The sequence below is a fragment of the Mastigoproctus giganteus genome, chromosome 6 (genome assembly GCF_048544385.1).
Source record: "Mastigoproctus giganteus isolate SK-2022 chromosome 6, ASM4854438v1, whole genome shotgun sequence".
Classification (NCBI taxonomy): Eukaryota; Metazoa; Arthropoda; class Arachnida; order Uropygi; family Thelyphonidae; genus Mastigoproctus; species Mastigoproctus giganteus.
The window spans coordinates 20,762,885-20,783,269 of record NC_143580.1 but is presented as its reverse complement, the minus strand read 5'-3'; the positions used below and the strand labels follow the sequence as shown (position 1 = coordinate 20,783,269).

Here is a 20,385-nt window from a genome sequence, read left to right as displayed (position 1 = left end):
TTCATTTTAAGAAACCTTGTTCTGTTCAATCAGCTTCCACTTCTCGAAAATCTGCTACCAATTCCTTAAATGCCGATCTTCAGGTAATTCTCCAGTGGGGGCAAGACAACTTAGTTGATATCAACCCTTCCAAAACTCAGTCTTGTGTTATATCTCGCGAAAAGGATTCTTCTGCTCCTATGCTTATCTTTAGTGACACTCCGATTTCTAGGCAAAATGATATATCTCTTTTGGGGATTACCCTGACTACTAATCTCTCTTGGCACAAGCACATTACAAATATTTCTTCCTCTGCATTTAAAAAACTTGGTTTTCTCTTTCGCTCTCGGCGTTACCTTTCTTCCAAACAGCTGCTCACTCTGTACAAATCGCAAATCCGCCCGACCTTGGAATATGTTCCCACATCTCGAGCAGAGCCTCCAAAACCTCTCTCAGGCTTCTTGATTCTGTTCAGAAGAGGGCAGTTAGTATAATTAATGATTCATCTCTAACAGAGTCTCTCCACTCTCTGTCTCATAGACGTACTGTTTCTGCTGCATGCCTCTTCTACAGATACTTCCATGGGCACTGTTCTTCTGAATTGGCTTCTATAATTCCCGCTCTCTCTTTCAAAACAGTCCGAACACGTGCAGTCACCAGCCAACATCCATTTACTGTCCAACTTCAAACTCACAGAACCAGCTTATTTATTCATTCAACTGCCGTTTTCTGGAACAACCTTCCTTCATACGTATTTCCTGAAAATTACAGTCTACAGAAGTTCAAGTCTAATGTCAACAAATATCTTCTTTCGTCTTAACCTCGAACCAAACCACGGTACAAAGTACTATAGGTTCCAATACCTCTCGTGTTTCGGGTTTACATTAAAAAAAAAAAAAAATTAAAACAAAAAATCGAAATAGAATACACGAAGATCATTTAAGTGACCTTATGAGAATCAAATTGCGTTTAGCTAATGGTACAACAATTAGGCCGCCGTAGCCTAGTGGTCAGGCGCGCGGGTGCCTAAGTACACGTGCCTTGAGTGACCGGGGTTCAAGCCCGTGACTACTGAATACGGTGCTGTTTCTTGTATTCAATCTATCATGCGAATTCCTCTGACCGTTTGGTCGTCCCGGAGTATAAACAGAAAATTTATTTTATTTTATTTTTAATGCAGATGATGTCTACAAAGTATGGACTTCTACAAAGAACAGAAGAGAAAAATTCCAAGAAAACTAACTGTAAAGTGTAAATTTATTGTTAACATTTTTTTATTATTATTATGCAAGTCCCTACTTATAATTAAAACAACTTGTAGAAATATTGAACATATTTAATATTGTCTGAAAATTTTTTACTCAAGTGCATTTCTGCACCGCGCAGCTATAAGAAAAATTAGAGGGAACATTGCATCGACCCTTCTGAAAATGGGGCTGCGTAGCCGCAAGCCGCTTCGAGTGCCCCTGCTAATCACGGCTCACCAGCGACAGCCCCTACAATGGGCACGCGAGCATCGAAACTGTGTCTTGGGTGACTGGAAGAAAGCCGTCTGGTCCTTTGAATCACGTTTCCTGTTGAACCCATGTGGACGGCCGAGTACGTGTGCGTCGTTTAGCAGGGGAAGTGACGGTGTCTGGATGTAATGTGAAACGAAAACAAGCCGATGGCGGCAATGTCATGCTTTGGGCGATGTTCTGCTGGGTCCAGTCATCCATGTGCCAGGCACTCTGACGTCTACCACCTATCTAAACACCATTGCTGACCAGGTACACCCTTTCATGGCAACGGTCTTCCCCTCTGGCGGTGCTGTCTTTCAGCAGGATAATGCGCCATGTCACACCGCCCAGATTGTTCGAGACTGGTTCGCGGAACATGAGGAAGACTTCCATGGCCTCCAAATTCCCCAGACATCAATTCCATCAAGCATCTGTGGTTTGTGTTGGAACAGCAACTCCGATCTGCGGGGTCTCAACCACGGACCTTACAGGAATTAAAGGATCTGCTGGTCACGTGCTGGTACCAGATACCACAAGACACATTTAGGAATCTTGTAGCGTCCATGCCTCGCCGGGTACAAGCTGTTTTGGCTGCACGTGGAGAACCAACATCATATTAGGTAGGTGGTCAGAATGTTTTGACTCATTGGTGTATATATTGTTATTTTAACTTACTTTATGTATGCTGTCTAAATGTGAAATACCGAAAAATAAGTAAACATGACATGCAATTTGCATTTTTCATTATTTATTATTAATTTATGTTTGTTTGTTTGTAGGAGTTGGGGGCAAAATATTTGCGTAGCCCTGGGTGCAGGAAACCTAGCTACAGCTATGCATTAAATTAAAAGAAAAAAAAAAAAAAAGAAAGAAAGAAAGAAAGGATGATTGTAACTTAACATTTGGACAAGAGTGAATTTGAACATCGCAGGCTGACATCTATATTACAGTATATATCAAACTTCTTTTTGTTGTTGTTGTTGTTGTAACCCCAAAGGGTACTGGACTCTGCATTCCATTGATGCTCCGAATGCAGAGCATTGTACAACCCTAACCTTACTATAGCGCACACAAATTTCTGTCTTATATTTTAAAAAATTCATTGCAACTAATCGCATTATCGTTTTGACATGAATTTAGAATCAAATACAAAACTAAGCGACACTGGAACTCAAAATTAAACACGCAACAAGCATGCGGAACGATTACGAGGGCAATCACTGTGAAAACAAAATATTGTCTCTGTCAGGAATGAAGAGGACAAGAAAAATTTCTATTCGGACTTTGCTCCAAGTCTGAGATGTCACTGGCAAGTATCCAAATGCAGGATACAAAACCATGGCAGCATAAACAACAACGTCACTTCTACAGTTGTAGCAGAGATGTAGAGGAACGTAATCGATTATTGTAATGTGTAACTCTACAACAGCCTTAATAAGAAGTCCAAGAAAGCCACGAAAGAAAATAAACCTTGCAATCACCTCCTTTGTATCCTATTATCAGTGTCACTTTACCTAAAACCATTTCCTCCTGCCTTACAACGAAGCCAACAACTTAATATAATAAAAAATTAAAAAATCACTATTACAAAAGCACTCCATATAAGTTTTGCACAGGACCCCAGAGCCCACAAGAAATTCTTGAACAGGATTCAACAAATTTTGGGATCAGCCCTGATACTAGAGTACTCAAGGGTATGTTTACTCAGTTTCCAGCCCACGAGTCTGGTACGGAAGGAGTATATCATGGAAATAAAGAAATAAAGTCCCTTTTTCTCCCGTCAGGTCTTCTAATCCAAAGGTCCTGGTTAGAATCCCGGAAGGGATGATTAAAAAAAAAGTTTTAATTCTATTCTTTATTAACCTATTCCTGAAAACAAATACCCCTCCTCCCCCTTTTTTTTCACCTACAAGTTGCCATTAGCCATACACCAGATTTAATCAAGGGTATGCTTACCCCAATTTCCAGACGTCCAGTCTGGTATGGAAACGAATCAAAAGATATGTCACGGAAGTGAAGAAATATAGTCCATTTCCTTACATACCTGGAGCGATGTGGTTAGCACTTTGGACTGCTGCAATTAACTTATTCCTGAAAAACAAAGAAAAACAGCCCCTTTTTTAAAGTGAAACTCCATTAGGCGCGCCCATGCAGTTTTTCAGATGGGAGTAACTTGTGAACGTGGCTTGGCAAAAATCGCAACGAAAATGCGACCGTTGCCATAAGTAAATGCATTATAGGCACTCTGAACAGCAAACTATCGTACTAGGTTAAACGGGTTCCCGTGCGATCAATGCAGTTAAGGAGTATTGGGCTGCGTTAGTAATTGGGAGAGTAACCGCCTGGGAACAGAAGATGTAATTCATAATATTCCTCCTATTTTCGCTTATTCGAATAGCTGTTAATAGAATTAAAATTCAATTCGTAAACGTGATCACAATGAACGGCGCTTACTACATATCGTATTGTTGTTGTTATTTGGAGCATTAGCAACTAAGGCCATATTGCTCCGGGGATATGCGGTGGTCATTCCCTGACCTTTCCGCATCTTCCGTATTTGGTGGTCACGGGCTCGAACCCCGGTCTAATCAAGAAGCATGTGCTACGCACTGCTGCTGCCAACCTGGCTACGGAGGCGCCATATATCGTATAGTGAACGCTGCTTTGTTATGGAGTGTCCATCGTAAAATGATTTGATCGTACAGTGAACCAATCGTAAAGCGGGAGTCCACTGTAGTGAGCGTTATAAGGAGCATAGCGCACGCAAGTGCAATGCGTCCGTGAATTGACAAAAATCGCCAAGAAAATGCGACACGAAATGATTCATTTCCCCTACCACTCCGTACCAAGCATGAGCCCCACATGACCCAATCAGTATCCCAACTGATTGCGTCATGCTTTTCTTTCGTCATTCTCCACCGTATTTAATAAAAAAAAATTTCGAAGGAAAAGAATTTATAATTCAACATGTTGAGAGACTTGAAGATTAATAGTGAGTGTTGTAAGGCGAATAGAGCACGTATAGGTGCAATACGACCACCGAAACCACCCCCATTGAGTACAAAGGAGAGATCTAAGCTATTTGGACAGCAGAAGAAATTACAGCGTGCGATGGAGTTGAACAAAGAAGCCAGAGAATGTCCATCCACATCTTCAGAGCCTTACATCTCTCCAGAAATGTTAGAAGTGAATTTGGAAGGAGTCATGGAAGTTGACAGTGCAAATGAAAACGATGAAGAGTCCTCGAAGCCCAGTCGTAAACGAAAAACGAAGAAGCCAAAAACGACTGCCAGAAGTACTCCATCAAATCGTTCAACACGTAGCGGGCGTAAGCAGCAGCATTTTAAGAAACACCGAAACATCCACGCCCAATTTAAACGTACATTCTTGGATAATAATTTCTCTTCAGTTTGTTCTGTGTGTGATTGGCTTTGGTTCAAGAGCGATGTGAAGATTGTAGCAGCTCGGGATAACGCTCTTCTTCAAACAGCATTTCAATGAGGATGTAAGTCAGAAGTCGGCCTGTAACAGCTGTCGTGGCTCTCTAAGAAAAAAGAGATTCCAGCTCTATCGAAGTCAAATGGTTTTAAATATCATCCAATGCCACAGCACTTGCCGAAACTAGATTTGGTAATGGAACGTCTCATATCTCCGAGGCTCCCATTCGTGCAGATTCATCGCCTGCGGCATTCATGCGGGCAATACGGGATCCTCAGTCAAGTGATAAATGTTCGCCTAAAGAAGTTTCACTTAACTTCCGCTATGCGTGCTCGGCACATAATTTTTTCGTCCAGCAAACAGAAAATCGACCTCAGTATACTTGCAATTTACAAACAACATAAACGAAGCAATATGCCTTAGTCGCTGATGCTCCTAAAACCATACTACTACTACTACATTCAAGGCTCTGATTACATCTGCTGGACTACCCTGCGATCATTCTGTCAATAGCCACCCACCATTCTAAACCTTCCAAATATCAACATTGCATTATACAAAAAGAGAAAACTGATGAGATACATTTTGTTCCACATAATATTACAAATACGTGTTGCTGTAGTGCTCATGTTTATAGTCGTACTGATTTCCATGTTCTGGATCTTAAATCGTATTTTAACATCAAATTTTATTTGAAAAGTTAGGAAGGTACGCTTAAGCTAGAACTAGAGGGTAAGCAAGAAATTATTCCCAGACGAATAAAAAAAAAAAAAAAAACATATATATATATATATATATATACACTGGTGTTCAAAGAAAGTGCATCACCCCTTAAAAATGTAATTGTCGTCCGAATAACTTAAGTATATGACAGTAATTCTTACAGATTGCATCAGATAAGATTGACACGCGTATGTGATGTGGTAATATTGCATCAGCTGTTACTTTCAGCTATATAAGCACGCTCTGCAAGAGTTGCAGTCATTCCTTGCTTGTGTCAGGATGGTGAGTTACGTGCAGTTAACGCCACGAAGAAAGCGTGCTGTTGTTGCATTACGTGAGGAAGGATGTTCTTCCCGTCATATTGCTTATAGAGTGTCTTGTAATCAGTCGACAGTGAATAGATTTCTTTCCGAACTCAAGAATGCTGGTTCTTCTGATAGGAAAAAATGAACCGGATGCAAACGAGTCTCTACGCCAAAACAGGATCGCGTTTTGAAGCGCTTTTGCCTTAAAAACAGTAAAGCTTCTTTGTCTGAGCTGAAAAGAGAATGGGAAGAATATACAGGAGTGGTAGCAAGTGCAGTAACAGTCAGAAGACGCCTCTTCAAAAATAGACTTGTCGTTCTAAGAAGAAGTCCCTCCTCACACAAAAGATGAAAGAGGACCGATTAATTTGGGGTGTAAGAAGCGTGCCTAATGGACCCCCCGAGCAGTGGAAGTCAGTTATTTTCTCGGATGAGAAGAAATTCAACCTGCATGGCTCTGATGGAGACAAACGATTCGCGTAGACGTGGTGAAGAATACCATCCAGACTGTATGGTGTCTACAGTGAAATTCTCTACCAGCCAAATGATATAGGGGTGCATTTCGTATCACCTGCAGTTTATAAAAGATTCCGTAAATACCAATGGATACCTGGCTATACTGGAAGGCAAATTTCTGCCAACCATTAGAGACCATTTCAACCTGCCAAGTAACTGCATCTTTCAGGACGACTCTGCTCCTTTGTAATTGGGCGAAAAGTGTAAGCAGGCACTTCTGTGGTTACTTTAGCTTCGACAGCAATGTGTTTACATTTGTTACAGGTGAAAAAAATGGTTGGAAGAACGGCCCCTTAGACTATTAGCTGGCTAGGAAACAGCTCGGACTGAATCCTGTAGAGAACTGTTGGCATCGGGTGGAATCTGCAGTTTCCAGAAAGAAACCAAGACCCTTCATGAACCCATAATTCGTGTTTGGAACCACGAACTATCAGTTGATTATCTTCAGAAATTGATCTTGTTAATGCCTCGACGGTGTGCTGCTGTCATCAGGACCCGAGACAGTTCAACTAAATATTAGTTTGCACCTGGTGAACTTTTTATTTTGTTTTCCATTTAAAATGATAAACTGAAGCAAAATGAGGGCTTCTGATAACATTTCAGCCATAATTGTCGTGTTTATCAAAACTATCGTATAAAGGTTGCAAATGCTCATTCTGGAATATTTTGAGAGCACCTGTCAAATATTACTTAGTTTTGCCTTAACTATTAATAAATATCTTTCGTTTATATTTCTATTTGTGACGCTAGTTATTAATGTGACCATCGCGAAAATGGTTAGAAATGTGAAATTCGCAGGTGATGCACTTTCTTTGAACACCAGTGTGTATATATATACATATATACAGTATTGTTATTTTAACATACTTTATATATGCTGTTTAAATGTGAAATACCGAAAAATAAGTGAACATGACATGCAATTTGCATTTTTCATTATTTATTATTAATTTATGTTTGTTTGTAGGAGTTGGGGGCCAAATATTTATGCCCTGGATGCAGGAAACCTACCTCGGCGTTAAGTTAAAAAAAAAAAAACACGACTGTAACTTAACATTTGGACAGGAGTGTATTTTGCGACTATTTCTTTCTATATTGAAGTTGTATATTATAAAATTGTAACATCGCAAGCTGACATCTATATTACAGTATATATCAAACTTCTTTTTGTTGTTGTAACCCCAAAGGGTACTGGACTCTGCATTCCATTATGCTCCGAATGCAGAGCATTGTACAACCTTAACCTTACCATAGCGCACACAAATTTCTGTGTTATATTTTAAAAATTCAATTTTAGAATCAAATACAAAACTAAGCGACACTGAAACTAAAAATTAAACAAGCAACAAGCATGCAGAACGATTACGAGGGCAATCACTGTGAAAACAAAATATTGTCTCTGTCAGGAACGAAGAGGACAAGAAAAATTTCTATTCGGACTTTGCTCCAAGTCTGAGATGTCACTGGCAAGTATCCAAATGCAGGATACAAAACCATGGCAGCATAAACAACAATGTCATCGATTATTGTAATGTGTAACTCTATGGCAGCCTTAATAAAGAAGCCCAAGCAAGCTACGAATGAAAATAAACCTTGCAATCACCTCCTTTGTATCCTATTATCAGTTTAACTTTATCTAAAACCATTTTCTCCTGCCTTACAACGAAGCCCACAATAGCAATTCTCCCCCCCCCCCACCATTTGACTTTTGGCAGTGTCACCTTGGCTTACAAATAAAGCTTACGCAACCAAATCGTTGCCATCAGCCCTACATCTGAGTTACTCAAGGGTATGTTTACCCCTATTTGCAGACCACGAGTCTGGTACGAAAGGGATATATCACGGAAGTGAAGACATAAAGTCTCTTTTTTTTTTTTTCGTGTCCCTGTAGCGCAGTGGATAGCGCGTTGGACTTTTAATTCAAAGGTCCCGGGTTCGAATCCCGGTAGGGATGATCGAGTAAGCTTTTGCAACCATATTCTTAATTAACTTATCCAAAAAACAAAGAAAAACAATCCCTTTTTTTTTAAAAAAAACATCTATGGCGACACTAGAGTAAAATCGATCGGTAACGGAAATGACGCAATTGATTGTTAATGAAATTTTTGATGTGAAAACATCTAGGGCAGCACTAGAGTAAAATCGATTGGTAACGAAATTTTTTGTAACGAAAATGAAGCAATCGATGTAACGGAAATGACGCAATCTACGTAACGGAAATGACTCAACTGATTGTTAACGAAAATTTTGATGTGAAAACATCTATGGCGGCACTCGAGTAAAATCGATTGGTAACGATTTTACTCTAGTAATTTACTATAACGTTGATTCCGTAGAGTAAACAGCGGGTAGTAATATTATGCAAGAATAAAATGCAGACTTTAATTCTGCTTCTCAAGATTTTGATCAACATCAACGTTCTAAGTACCGTACATTTGGATCAAACCGTTCAAAAATTTAAACGGTTTTACTCTAGTGCCGCCATAGATGTTTTCACATAAAATGAAACATCTTCCGTGCGTGCAGGGTACAGACGCTACTCTTTTTTTTTAATAACTCTTTACACCTACAAGTTGCCATTAGCCATACACCAGATTTAATCAAGGGTGTGCTTACCCAAATTTCTAGACCACGAATCTACGGAAAGGCAATATCGCGGAAGTGAAGCACTAAAGTCTACTGTATTTCCTCGCGTCCCTGTTGCACAGTGGACAGTCCGTTTGACTTCAGTTAACTCCTGAAAACCAAGAAAAATAGCCCCCTCTTTTTTTTCACCTAGAAGTTGCCATTAGCCCTACACCAGAGTACTCAACAGCATATTTACCCCAATTTCAAGACCACAGTCTGGTACTAACAGGTTTTATCACAGAAGTCAAAAATAAAGCCCCGTTTTTCCAGCGTCCCTGTAGCGCAGTGGATAGCGCGTTGGACTTCTAATCCAAAGGTCCCGGGTTCGAGTCCCGGTAGGGATGATTTAAAAATTAATTTTGTAATCTTATTTTTTTATTAACTTATTCCTGAAAACCAAGAAAAGAGCCCCATTTTATTTATTTATTTTTTTTTTTTTTTTCCACTTATAAGTTACTATTACCCCTACAACACAGTACTCAAAGGCATGCTTAACCCAATTTCCATCCCACAATCTGGTACGAAAGGGATATACCACGAAAATGAACAAATAAAAGTCCCTTTTCTCGCGTCCCTGTACCCAGAGTACTCAAGTAGCGCAGTGGATAGCGCATTCGAATCCTGGCAGGGATGATTAAAAAAAAAAAATGAATTCTATTCTTTATTAACCTATTGCTGAAAACAAATACCGCCCCTTACTTTTTTTTTTACCTACAAGATTCCATTAGCCCTACACCAGAGTACTCAAGGGTATGTTTACTCAGTTTCCATCCCACGAGTCTGGTATGGAAGGGGTATCACGGAAGAGAAGAAATAAAGTGCCCGGTCCTGATACCATAGTACTCAAAGGCATGTTTACCCAAATTTGAACAGGACCCCTGGCTCAAATGGTCGAAATAATAATATCATGTAAAATTTTAAATAATTTTAAAAAAAAAATCACTATTACAAAACCATCCCGTATAAGTTTTTCACAGGACCCCAGAGTCCGCAAATAATTCTTGAACAGGGTTCAAAACATTTTGGGGTCGCCCCTGATACCATAGTACACAAGGGCACGTTCACCCCAATTTGAACAGGGACCCTAGCTCAAATGGTCTAAATAATAATATCTTGTAAAATTTTAAATAATAAATAATTTTTAAAAAAATCACTATTACAAAACCACCCTGTATAAGTTTTTCACAGGACCCCAGAATCCGCAAGTAATTCTTGAACAGAGTTCAAAAATTTTGAGGTCGGCCCTGATACTATATAATACTCAAGGGCACGTTTGCCCCAATTTCCACCCCATGAGTCTGGTACTGAAGGGCTATATTACGGAAGCGAAGAAATAAAATCACTTTTATCGCGTCCCTGTAGCGCAGTGGATAGCGCGTTGGACTTCTAATCCAAAGGTCCCGGGTTCGAATCCCGGCAGGGATGATTAAAAGGAATTTTTTAATTCTATTCTTAACCTATTCCTGAAAACAAAGAAAACCAGCCCCTCCCCTCTTTTTTTTTTTTTTTTTCACCTACAAGTTGCTGTTATGCTTGCCCAAATTACAGAAGGGGTATATCACGGTGAAGAAATAAAGTCCATTTCTTTGGGTCGCTGTAGCGCAGCAGATTGTGCGTTGGACTTCTAATCCAAAGGCTCCAAATCCCTTTAATAATGATTAAAAAATATTGCAATCCTATGCTTTATTAACCTATTCCTAAAAACATAGAAAAACAGTCCCCCACCCCATTTTTTCACCTCTTTCTTCCTCCTCTGTTCCTCATGGTCCATGAACATTCAACAATGTATAGAAATAATATACAGCAAAGGACATACATGGGATCTACCGGAGAAAGAAAACAGTTTAACCAATTAATTAATACCATTAAATCTTTAGATTTTTGTAAAAAGTTTAACCACATTTCGGCAAGAAATGGAGACGATTTGAACAATTTCATAAAATTTCATTCGCTCAAGTTTCCTTATTTGCCACAAAATTTCTGTTACTTATCTAAAATGATGTAATATAAGAGAGAGCATTGCAAAACCTATTCAATAATGCAATGAGTATATGAATAATTCGTTAAGAAGAAGCAATTTTGAAATTCCTATTCGTGATATTTAATTACATCACCACGCCCTCGTCACTAAAAATTGCACAATATCAAATGCATCAAAACATATAAAAAATTAAATAAATAATGAAATTAATTAAAATTCGGAAAATCTATTTATTTTATTGATTTACTTATAAATTATTTTATTTGTTTATTTATTCGGTTAGTTTAATTTATAATTGAAAACATAAATTTATTACGTAAACATTCGTCTGCTTCAGAGACGCAGACGAATGGTTCACGAGCGTATGTACAGGAAGATGTAAAGCAATTTATTCAATCTTCCATGGTGTCAAGTAGGAAAAAAAGTTCTGAATCTATAATCTAATTGACTATAGAAATAGTGGTACGACAGCCAGAAGCAATTTCAAACACGGACTTCGGAAATATAAATAATAAATAAAACAAATAAGCTAAAAAAACGAAAAATTTCTTGATATTATTTTTTACTTAGCTATATTTTCTAATTTAAATGATGATATACTTGTAGAAAAGTACCGCCACGATATGTGGAGGAACTTCTCTACAAGTTGCCTTGGTATTGCACTACTCTAAATAAAAAACACTTCTCAGATAGATATGTATATTGCTATTTATTTAAAGTGTATGCCCAAATGAGAATGAAATGAATACCCGAATTAACCCAATCAGGCTTCGATCCTGATTGGTTCTCAATTCGATTTGTTTCATATTATTTCTTTACAAATTATTATTATTATTAGCCATATGGTGCAAGGAAGCCTGTGGCTTATGCTGCACCAGCGCCAAAAAAAATTTCTGAGTTACCCTGAGAGAGAGAGAGAGAGAGAGAGAGAGAGAGAGAGAGAGAGAGAGAGAGAGAGAGAGAGAGAGAGAGAGAGAGAGAGAGAGAAAAAAGTAGAAGGAAATCAGCAAGAAAGAGAAGAATGATGATATCCAGCTCAGGACCCTGGGTATGCCATACGCTACTCTGGCTTCTAAATTGACTTGAGTATTCCTTGAGTAGATGCCACTTCTATTAATTGTGGGCTTATATATTATAAATCTGTTAATGTTATATCCAAACATGGCATAAAAATTTTAAAGTTTTTATCTATTAACTGCGTGCAAACGTATACCAAATGCAGATCAGACCATAGGGCCATCTGGTGAGCATAATTTACGTTTCAAGGATGTCAGATTATTCAGTTCTTGAAAGGGGTAAGTTTTTAACCTGTCTTCCATTATCTGCTACTATATTACAAACATCGCGTTAAAGTTTATTTAAATAAATAAATAAATACAGTAGAACCTCAAAAATTCGGCACTTTTTTGATAATTCGCATTTTTCCATACTATACAATGCGTTTTTCTTCCTGGAAAATGTTGCCTAAAATTCCCCACGTCTCATTAAAAAAGAAGAAAAAAAAAAAAAAACCTCACTGCTTGCATCTTATATGGCTGCACACTATGGTGTGAAGGTGCAAGTGGAGAATCGCAACATGCATACCAGAGGCGGAATAAAAAATATCTAATATTATAAAATATTAAAAACTATCTGATATTATCTAATATAAAAATTAAATCAAATTACCTAATAAAAAATAAATAATACTTTGACTATGTGCATATTCAAAAAACCCGAATTTCCAAAAATCCCTCATGTGCTGCGTCACGAGGATGCCACATTTTTGAGGTCTTAGTGTATATATTTAATGAACATGAATAAAGATCAGAATTTACTTACACCTTTCAAACATTGTCTTGAGTTGGCTATAAGTGGTAACCCTTATAAGGGTTAAAAAGAAAAGCGGGGACAGGACCAGAAAATATTTTCGTTAGAACGAAATAAAATAAAAAATATATATACAAAATAGAAAACAAATAAATTAGTTTCAAAACTAGGGTACGTAATTATAACGAATTGATAAACTGCCATAGGCGCATTAACACAATTTTTTACGGTTGTAAAGGGGTCACAGTAATTTCTATAAAGTATCGCCCTCTTAACTTCACACTAAGTATACAACAATCAAGATCAAGATGGCTAACTCTGAAAGAGTAACCCGAAATTTGGGTTACTGGTTCAGTGACTGGCTTCACCAGTTTCCTACATTCCATTCTAACACAACAGGCCATAGCAACCCAGAGATAAAAAAAAAAAAAAAATCCTGTTTACCTACAGGGATTCCTTTATCACATGGCTTCATAACCATAAAAGATACATAACAGTACGCTGTACACGGATGTCACCAGACCAAAATATCATTCAGGATCTTCTAAAAATGGGGCTAAAGCAGTGTTCCAGGAATCACGCAGCAGTACAAAAAATCCAGATTATTTTGATCGTAATATAAAGGAGGTAAACCCCTTTTAACCCCTATCTGGAACCGTCCCTGATCGTTATGAAACCAAATTGTTAATCCCAGTTTATTTAACATAAACTGCGCAACAGAACATATACAAAATTATACAATATAAAAATATGCAATAGAAATACACAAAAATATACAATATAAAATAAATAAAAAATACATACTATAGAGTAATTTAGGGCAAGAGCCTCATGTAGTAGAATGACTAACGTATGGCATTAGTTTAATGCGTAAGCATCTACCAAGTGGTTAAATTGGCATCGTTTTAATTATATCTCATACCTTCACAACGAGTTGCCTTAATATTGGTCATCTCCACTGAAGTGTTACTTATTCGAGGAAGTGCAATACCATGGCAACTCATTGTGAAGGTATTCACAATATGAGATATAATTAAAACGATGCCAATTCAACTACTTTGGTAGATGACTACGAATTAAACTGATGCCATTGTACTAACCTATACGTTAATAAAAATATACAATAAAAAAATACCAGTACTAATACATAGAGTTGTTTACATAGCATCTATTAATCCATATTTATCCAAACTTTTGGGTTACCGTGGCTAACAGACAGGAAAATAAACGAACAACTAGGATGAATGCTATACATTTGCTGGTTTTCATTCTGATTTTTCGTCATAGGATGGAAGTTATTCCACGAAGCTGACAACAAATTATAAATCATCATCACGCTAATTACCCATCGCATTTTGTAACCAATGCATTTCTTCAAAATTTCATAAATTTGTTACGTATAAACAAATATAATCCTGTATGTACTTGCCATTAAACTGTGGAATCTTCACTTTCTCCTTAGGGGTCGATTTGATGGAATACTAAATTCACGGTATTCCCAACGACGCACAGTTCCACTCATGCACAAAGTTTGTTCACACTGTATTTGAAGTACAAGAAAACATGTGTTAATACAACTGTTGCTACTAGGTGGCAGTACAATCTGTTGATGGTGGTTACCCTTCATCAACTTTATGGGCAACGTAATGGCTAGCCGGTTTTTGACAGACAAGACAAGACAAGGAAGTGAAAATAGTTTTAAACGACAACTTCCTTAATCGCATACAGCATTTTAAAACAATCCGCTCTCTATTTAAATAAGTCACGAAGGCTAGTCATTTTTTCAGGACAGCAGGAAAGTAAACAGAACATTGTCCTAGATTGTAAATGATACTGAAACAGTTCTTAAAATCCACTGTGTATTTTATTTTTGTTGCATTAAAAATATTAAAATGTGTACTGATATTCTATAAAAATATATTGATTATAAATAGTAATGGAATCATGTCTTAATAGCTTGTTTTATTATTTATCAACAAATCACATTTTAATAATATCCGCTTAATAATTGCTAATTTTCATTTATTGTTGTTGTTGCTCTTATATTATTTCTCCCTGATTGGGATTCCACCTTATTATTATTATTATTATTGTTGTTGTTGTTGGACCACCCTGTCCCTGTGTACTTGATAGCAGTACCTGTCACGAGGTGGAAACCCCAATCAGGGAAAAATAATACAAGAGCATATTATTATTATTTATTTATTTATTAATTATTATTATTTATTATAAACAAATTCTTTTGATGAATAAATTGTATTACTATTTTTTATTATTTAATTATTTTAACATAATTCGGAAATTTTTTCTTCTTTGAATTCCGGTTTAACGAGACTGAATAAAAAATCCGGAAATGTCAAGCTCGGTTTTTGCAAATAGATATTTTACTAGAATGTGGCAAAATTTATTCTGGAAATAGTTTACCCAACAGTAAACTGGTATTAAGTAAAAGAATAATGATACAAATGTTAAAACTTTTTGTTTATACGTAATATTCGTTTGAAGATTTGTGTGACCAGAGAAAATGTGAATATTTTGCTATATTTCTAAAAAATCTTAAGTTTAAACAATTATGAATACACTTACCTAAAACTTTGGAATCACATTTCATTTTTCGAATTTCTCAAAGTTTTTATTAAAACAGGACCAACTTGTTTACCAATTTTTATTAAAATATTTTCTATTATGGATAAAAATCAAAACACCTAAATAATATTTAAGAAATTTCTAGAATATTCCAGAAAGACATAGAAGACTCCTGAATACGGTAACATTTGTAGAAGATTCCTGAATGTAGTAGAATTTGTAGAAGATTTCTGAATGGTAGAAAATTGTACTGTGGAAGACTCCTGAATATGGTAGAAAATTGTATTGTGGAAGACTCCTGAATATGGTAGAAAATTGTGTAAAACTCCATTGTGTAATCCATATTTCGACAAACGGACAGGAACAAAGCAGTAATTGGCAGGTGCCACTCGCTGCTTTCCCCGCCCACTGTCCTCCTAGGCCTAGCATTAGCATTAGCATTAGCATTAGTAGAGGCATTTGATGCAAGAAAGCAAGCTTATGCAGCATCAGCCAAAAAAAAAAAAAAAAAAAAAAGTAACATAAATAAATAAAAATAACCACTTCCACTTCACCCCTCTGTTCGTTCGAAATACCTGTCCAGCTGAGCCTTAAACTTATTTAGGCTATCAACTTCCACGACAAGGGATGGAAGTCTGTTCCACCCACCAACCACCCGCTGGCTAAAGGCAAATTTCCGCACATCTATCCTACATCTGTCTTTCCTCAATTTGAATTTATGCCCTCTCAGGTGATTTTTCTGAGCTAGAGGAAGAATCCCATCAGCATTGAGCATGCTCAAACCATTCAAGGCTTTGTACACCTCTATCAGATCACCCCGCTGGTGCCTAGTTTCCAGACACTGTAATTTGCAAAACTTAAGCCTTTCTTCGTAAGAGAACCCCTTTGTCCCATTCACCAATCTAGTTGCCCTTCTCTGTACTCGTTCCAGCAGCTCTACATCCTTCCTGAAATGAGGCCTCCAGGCCTGTATACAGTACTCTAGGTGTGGCCTGACCATTGCCTTATACAAGGGAATAATCACCTCCTTATCCCTGCTAGAAAAATTCCTATATATCATTGACAATACACCATGAGCTACTCTTGCAGCTCGTCTGCACTGCTCAGAGAACTTCATATCTGCCTGCACCACCACCCCCAGGTCCCTTTCATTCTCTACCACTGTCAGTGTAGTACCACAGAGTTGATACGTTGCTCTGGGGTTGCTGTTTCCCATATGTAGTACTTTACATTTGTCAATGTTAAACTTCATTTGCCACCTCGAAGCCCATCTGCTCAACCTTTCCAAATCCTGTTGCAGCAGCATAGTGTCAGTAGTGTCCTTGACAACCCTGCCAACCTTCGTATCGTCTGCAAACTTGGACATTAAGCCTGATATACCATCATCAATATCATTTATAAATACAGAAAACAATAAAGGCCCCAATACTGAACCCTGAGGGACTCCACTAATAACATTAGTCCACGATGAGCAGTGTCCATTGATTACCACTCTCTGTCTTCTCCCCCTCAACCACCCCTTTATCCATAGCAGCAACTTGCCTCCAATGCCACACTGCTCCAATTTGTGCAGCAGTCTTCCATGTGCAACAGTATCAAAAGCCTTTCTAAGATCCAAGTATATAATATCAAAGTTATTCCCTGCATCCAGTTCTTTTGTGACTGCATCATAGTATCCAATCAAATTGGTCAGGCAAGACTTCCCCTTAACAAAACCATGCTGTGTCCTAGCTATAACTGAAGTCTTGTCTAGATGATCCTGCAGTGCTTCTTTCACCAGTGCCTCCATTAATTTTCCGGGAACAGAAGTTAAACTCACAGGTCTATAATTACTTGTGTCAGCCTTTGATCCCCCTTTGTGAATTGGGGTCACATTTGCACATCTCCAGTCAATGGGTACCTCCCCTGAGTCCAAGGAAGCTCTCATAATTATGGCTAAGGGTTTGCTTACCTCCTTTGCTGCCTCCTTTAATATAACTGGATAGATCCCATCCACCCCAGGTGCCTTTCTTGTGTTTATCTTCAACAATTTCTCCTCCACTTTGCTCTCAGTTATTACAAGATTCTCTAGCTTACTGCTAGAGTTGAATACACCTCTGGCATTCCCCTCGCTGAATAACTCCTCATGTGTGAATGTCGATGCAAAATATTCATTTAGTTTGTTAGCTACCCGAGCAGGGTCATCAACAGTTGACCCATCGATCTCAAGTGGACCAATCTGATTCATCCCCTTCCTTCTAGAGTTTACATAAGTAAAGAACTCTTTGCTGTTTTTCTTCGCATCCCTTGCCAAGGATCTCTCGTAATCTGCCTTCGCCTGCCTAACCTCCTTTGTAACTTGGTTACAGATCAACTTGTATCTATCATAGGCGTCCGTGTCACGTGTTAATTTGTATGTATCCCATGCATTTTTCTTCTCTGCCATATGCCTCATTAGTTCATCTGACAACCATTTAGGCCTAAACCTTGAACAATATTTCTTAGTTGGTATGTAAAGCCTAGTAGCTTCCACGATAAGTTCTTTGAATGCTTCCCATTTTGAATTTGCTGTTGGCAATATCATCAGTTGATCCCACTGTATAGAATTTAAATACTGTCTCAGTCCATTGTAGTCGCCTTTACGAAAGCAATACCCCTTCCCTTTACCCCTAATGGTAGTTACCTCTTTGAGTAACTCCCACTTCAGCACACTGTGATCACTGCCACCAAGTGGTTCATTTATCTGCAGATTCTTAATGCATGAAGAATCACTACTGATAATCAAATCAAGAGTATTACTCCCTCTAGTTGCCTCCCGAACATGCTGATGTAGAAAACAATCATCCAATAAATCCACAAAAGCCTTGCTACTGTGTGAGTGACCAGCCCCCAAATTCCAGTCAATATCTGGGAAATTAAAATCCCCCATTATAAGACTCTCTGATTTACTGGCCCACTCTATTTCTCCGAACAGTTTCTTATTATACTCATCAGAGTCATTAGGCCTATAGCACACTCCTACTCTCAATTTTGATCTCCCAATGCTTATGTCACACCAAACTGACTCGACACTGCACTGTCCAGCGATGTCGACTGGCTTCACTTCCTTGGATTTTATGTGTTTTTTAACTAATAGCATAACCCCTCCTCCCTTCCTATCCTGTCTATCCTTTCTGTAGACATTGTACTCCCCAAATTCCAGTTCTGCATTTCTTATATCTGTGTGACACCACGTCTCTGAAATCCCCACAATATCTGCCTTTGATGTTTTGAGCAATACCTCAAATTCATCAAATTTATTTACTAAACTCCTAGCATTGGTGTACACACAAGTATACATGCACCTGTTCTTTTTCTTAGCTACCCTAACACAACCCATGTGTTTACTTGTACCCCAATGATTCCCAGCAGTCTCTGAAATATCCTGCATCTTATTTTCCAGGCTGCGGCTCATTCCAATAGAAGCAGTGCAAGAATCACTTTCACCTCTGCCAGTGGCTACTGTTAATCTATTAGTCCTTGTATCCCCCCAATCTAGCAGTTTTCCGACCCACCTAACATTGCCTCGATAGCATCAGCAAACATTCTTGCACCCTTTCTATTTAAGTGTATCCCATCCCTGTAGAAGCAGTCTCTCCTGTTAACAAGTACAGACCAGGCTGAAAAAAATTCTACCCCTTGAGCCCTGCACAATCTTTCCAGGGCCGAATTGATTGACAGGGCTCTCATCATATACTCCCTCCTATCGTGTCTGGGCAGAATTGCAGACACTTTCAATTTCAACCCTAATTCACGGCTTTTTTTCATCAGTGACCTGTACTTGTCAAGTAATTCCTCCGGTCTCCTACTCTTAATGTCATTAGTGCCAACGTGTACAACTATATCACCTTTTGTGCCCTTAAAAGATGATATCCGCTCTACAACGTCATCAACTTTTGCCCCTGGCAGACATACCCTGGTCCTATTCCACCTATCCTTTTTACAAAGCATGTTTCCCGTTTCCCTGACAATAGAGTCACCAACAAATACTAGTTCCTTTGGGACCAGCGCATTCTGCCTTGGGGGTTGCCGCTGTGTTCCGCGATGACCAAGTGCAAGCTCTGGCATTGGTGTGGGCAGCTGAGAGCTTGATGGGCCCCTCACTTGTAATCCTTCGAGGGCATCCACCCTATCCTTCAAGCTCTCATATAGGCCCATAACAACGCTGAGTTGTCGCCTTATCTCCTTACACTCCTTGCATCGCACACACACACAAAGACATCCCCCATGGCAGTATCATGTCCCATACTTGACTGCTCCGCAAACATCAAGCAAATAGTGCATCTTACAAGGCTGTGATTCAGAGGACAACTGCCCCCCTCAGTTCTCCCCTGGGCCACAGCATTCCCATTAGCTTGAGCCCTTTGCTTTGCTGCTCTGGTTTGAGTCATGATTTAGAGTTATTTTCAATAAAATTTCGATTTCTGTACAAAATTAAATCCTAAACTTGTATCCAAACACAGTTATAACGCTATATTTATGTTTCAGTAACGAGTGTTATCTACGGAATATTTACGTTTCAGTAACGAGTGTTATCTACGAAATATTTACGTTTCAGTAACGAGTGTTATCTGCGAAATCCCTTTATATAACTTTCGTATCAAGTTATGTATTAATTATTTGTTTTTACTAATTATTTATGTTACGTAACCTAAGTGGTTATATGTATAATTAATTATGTTAAATAAAATTAATTATATTACGTTTGTAATCTAAGTCGTTATATGTATTTATTTAAACGTACAATTTAACTGCTAACGAAGTTCAACTAACGCTATCTAGTACGGTATATCGTATACAAAGGCGGGAAAATTACGAACGGTTAGCGGAGTTGAAACACGTGGAAACCTTTACCGATACTTTTATGCAATTACAAGGCCGAGTAAAGAATAAATACACCAAA

General features: G+C 38.2%; 3 non-coding genes across 3 annotated transcripts; all 3 read left to right on the top strand.

Moving 5' to 3' along the window:
• Positions 1-8,341: 8,341 nt before the first annotated feature.
• On the top strand, positions 8,342-8,414 carry TRNAK-UUU (transfer RNA lysine (anticodon UUU)). Its single transcript has one exon. It is a non-coding gene; the product is annotated as a tRNA-Lys (tRNA).
• A 945-nt stretch (positions 8,415-9,359) lies between these two features.
• On the top strand, positions 9,360-9,432 carry TRNAR-UCU (transfer RNA arginine (anticodon UCU)). The gene has a single exon. It is a non-coding gene; the product is annotated as a tRNA-Arg (tRNA).
• Positions 9,433-10,440: 1,008 nt separating this feature from the next.
• Positions 10,441-10,513, top strand: TRNAR-UCU (transfer RNA arginine (anticodon UCU)). The gene has a single exon. It is a non-coding gene; the product is annotated as a tRNA-Arg (tRNA).
• The last annotated feature ends 9,872 nt before the right edge of the window (positions 10,514-20,385 follow it).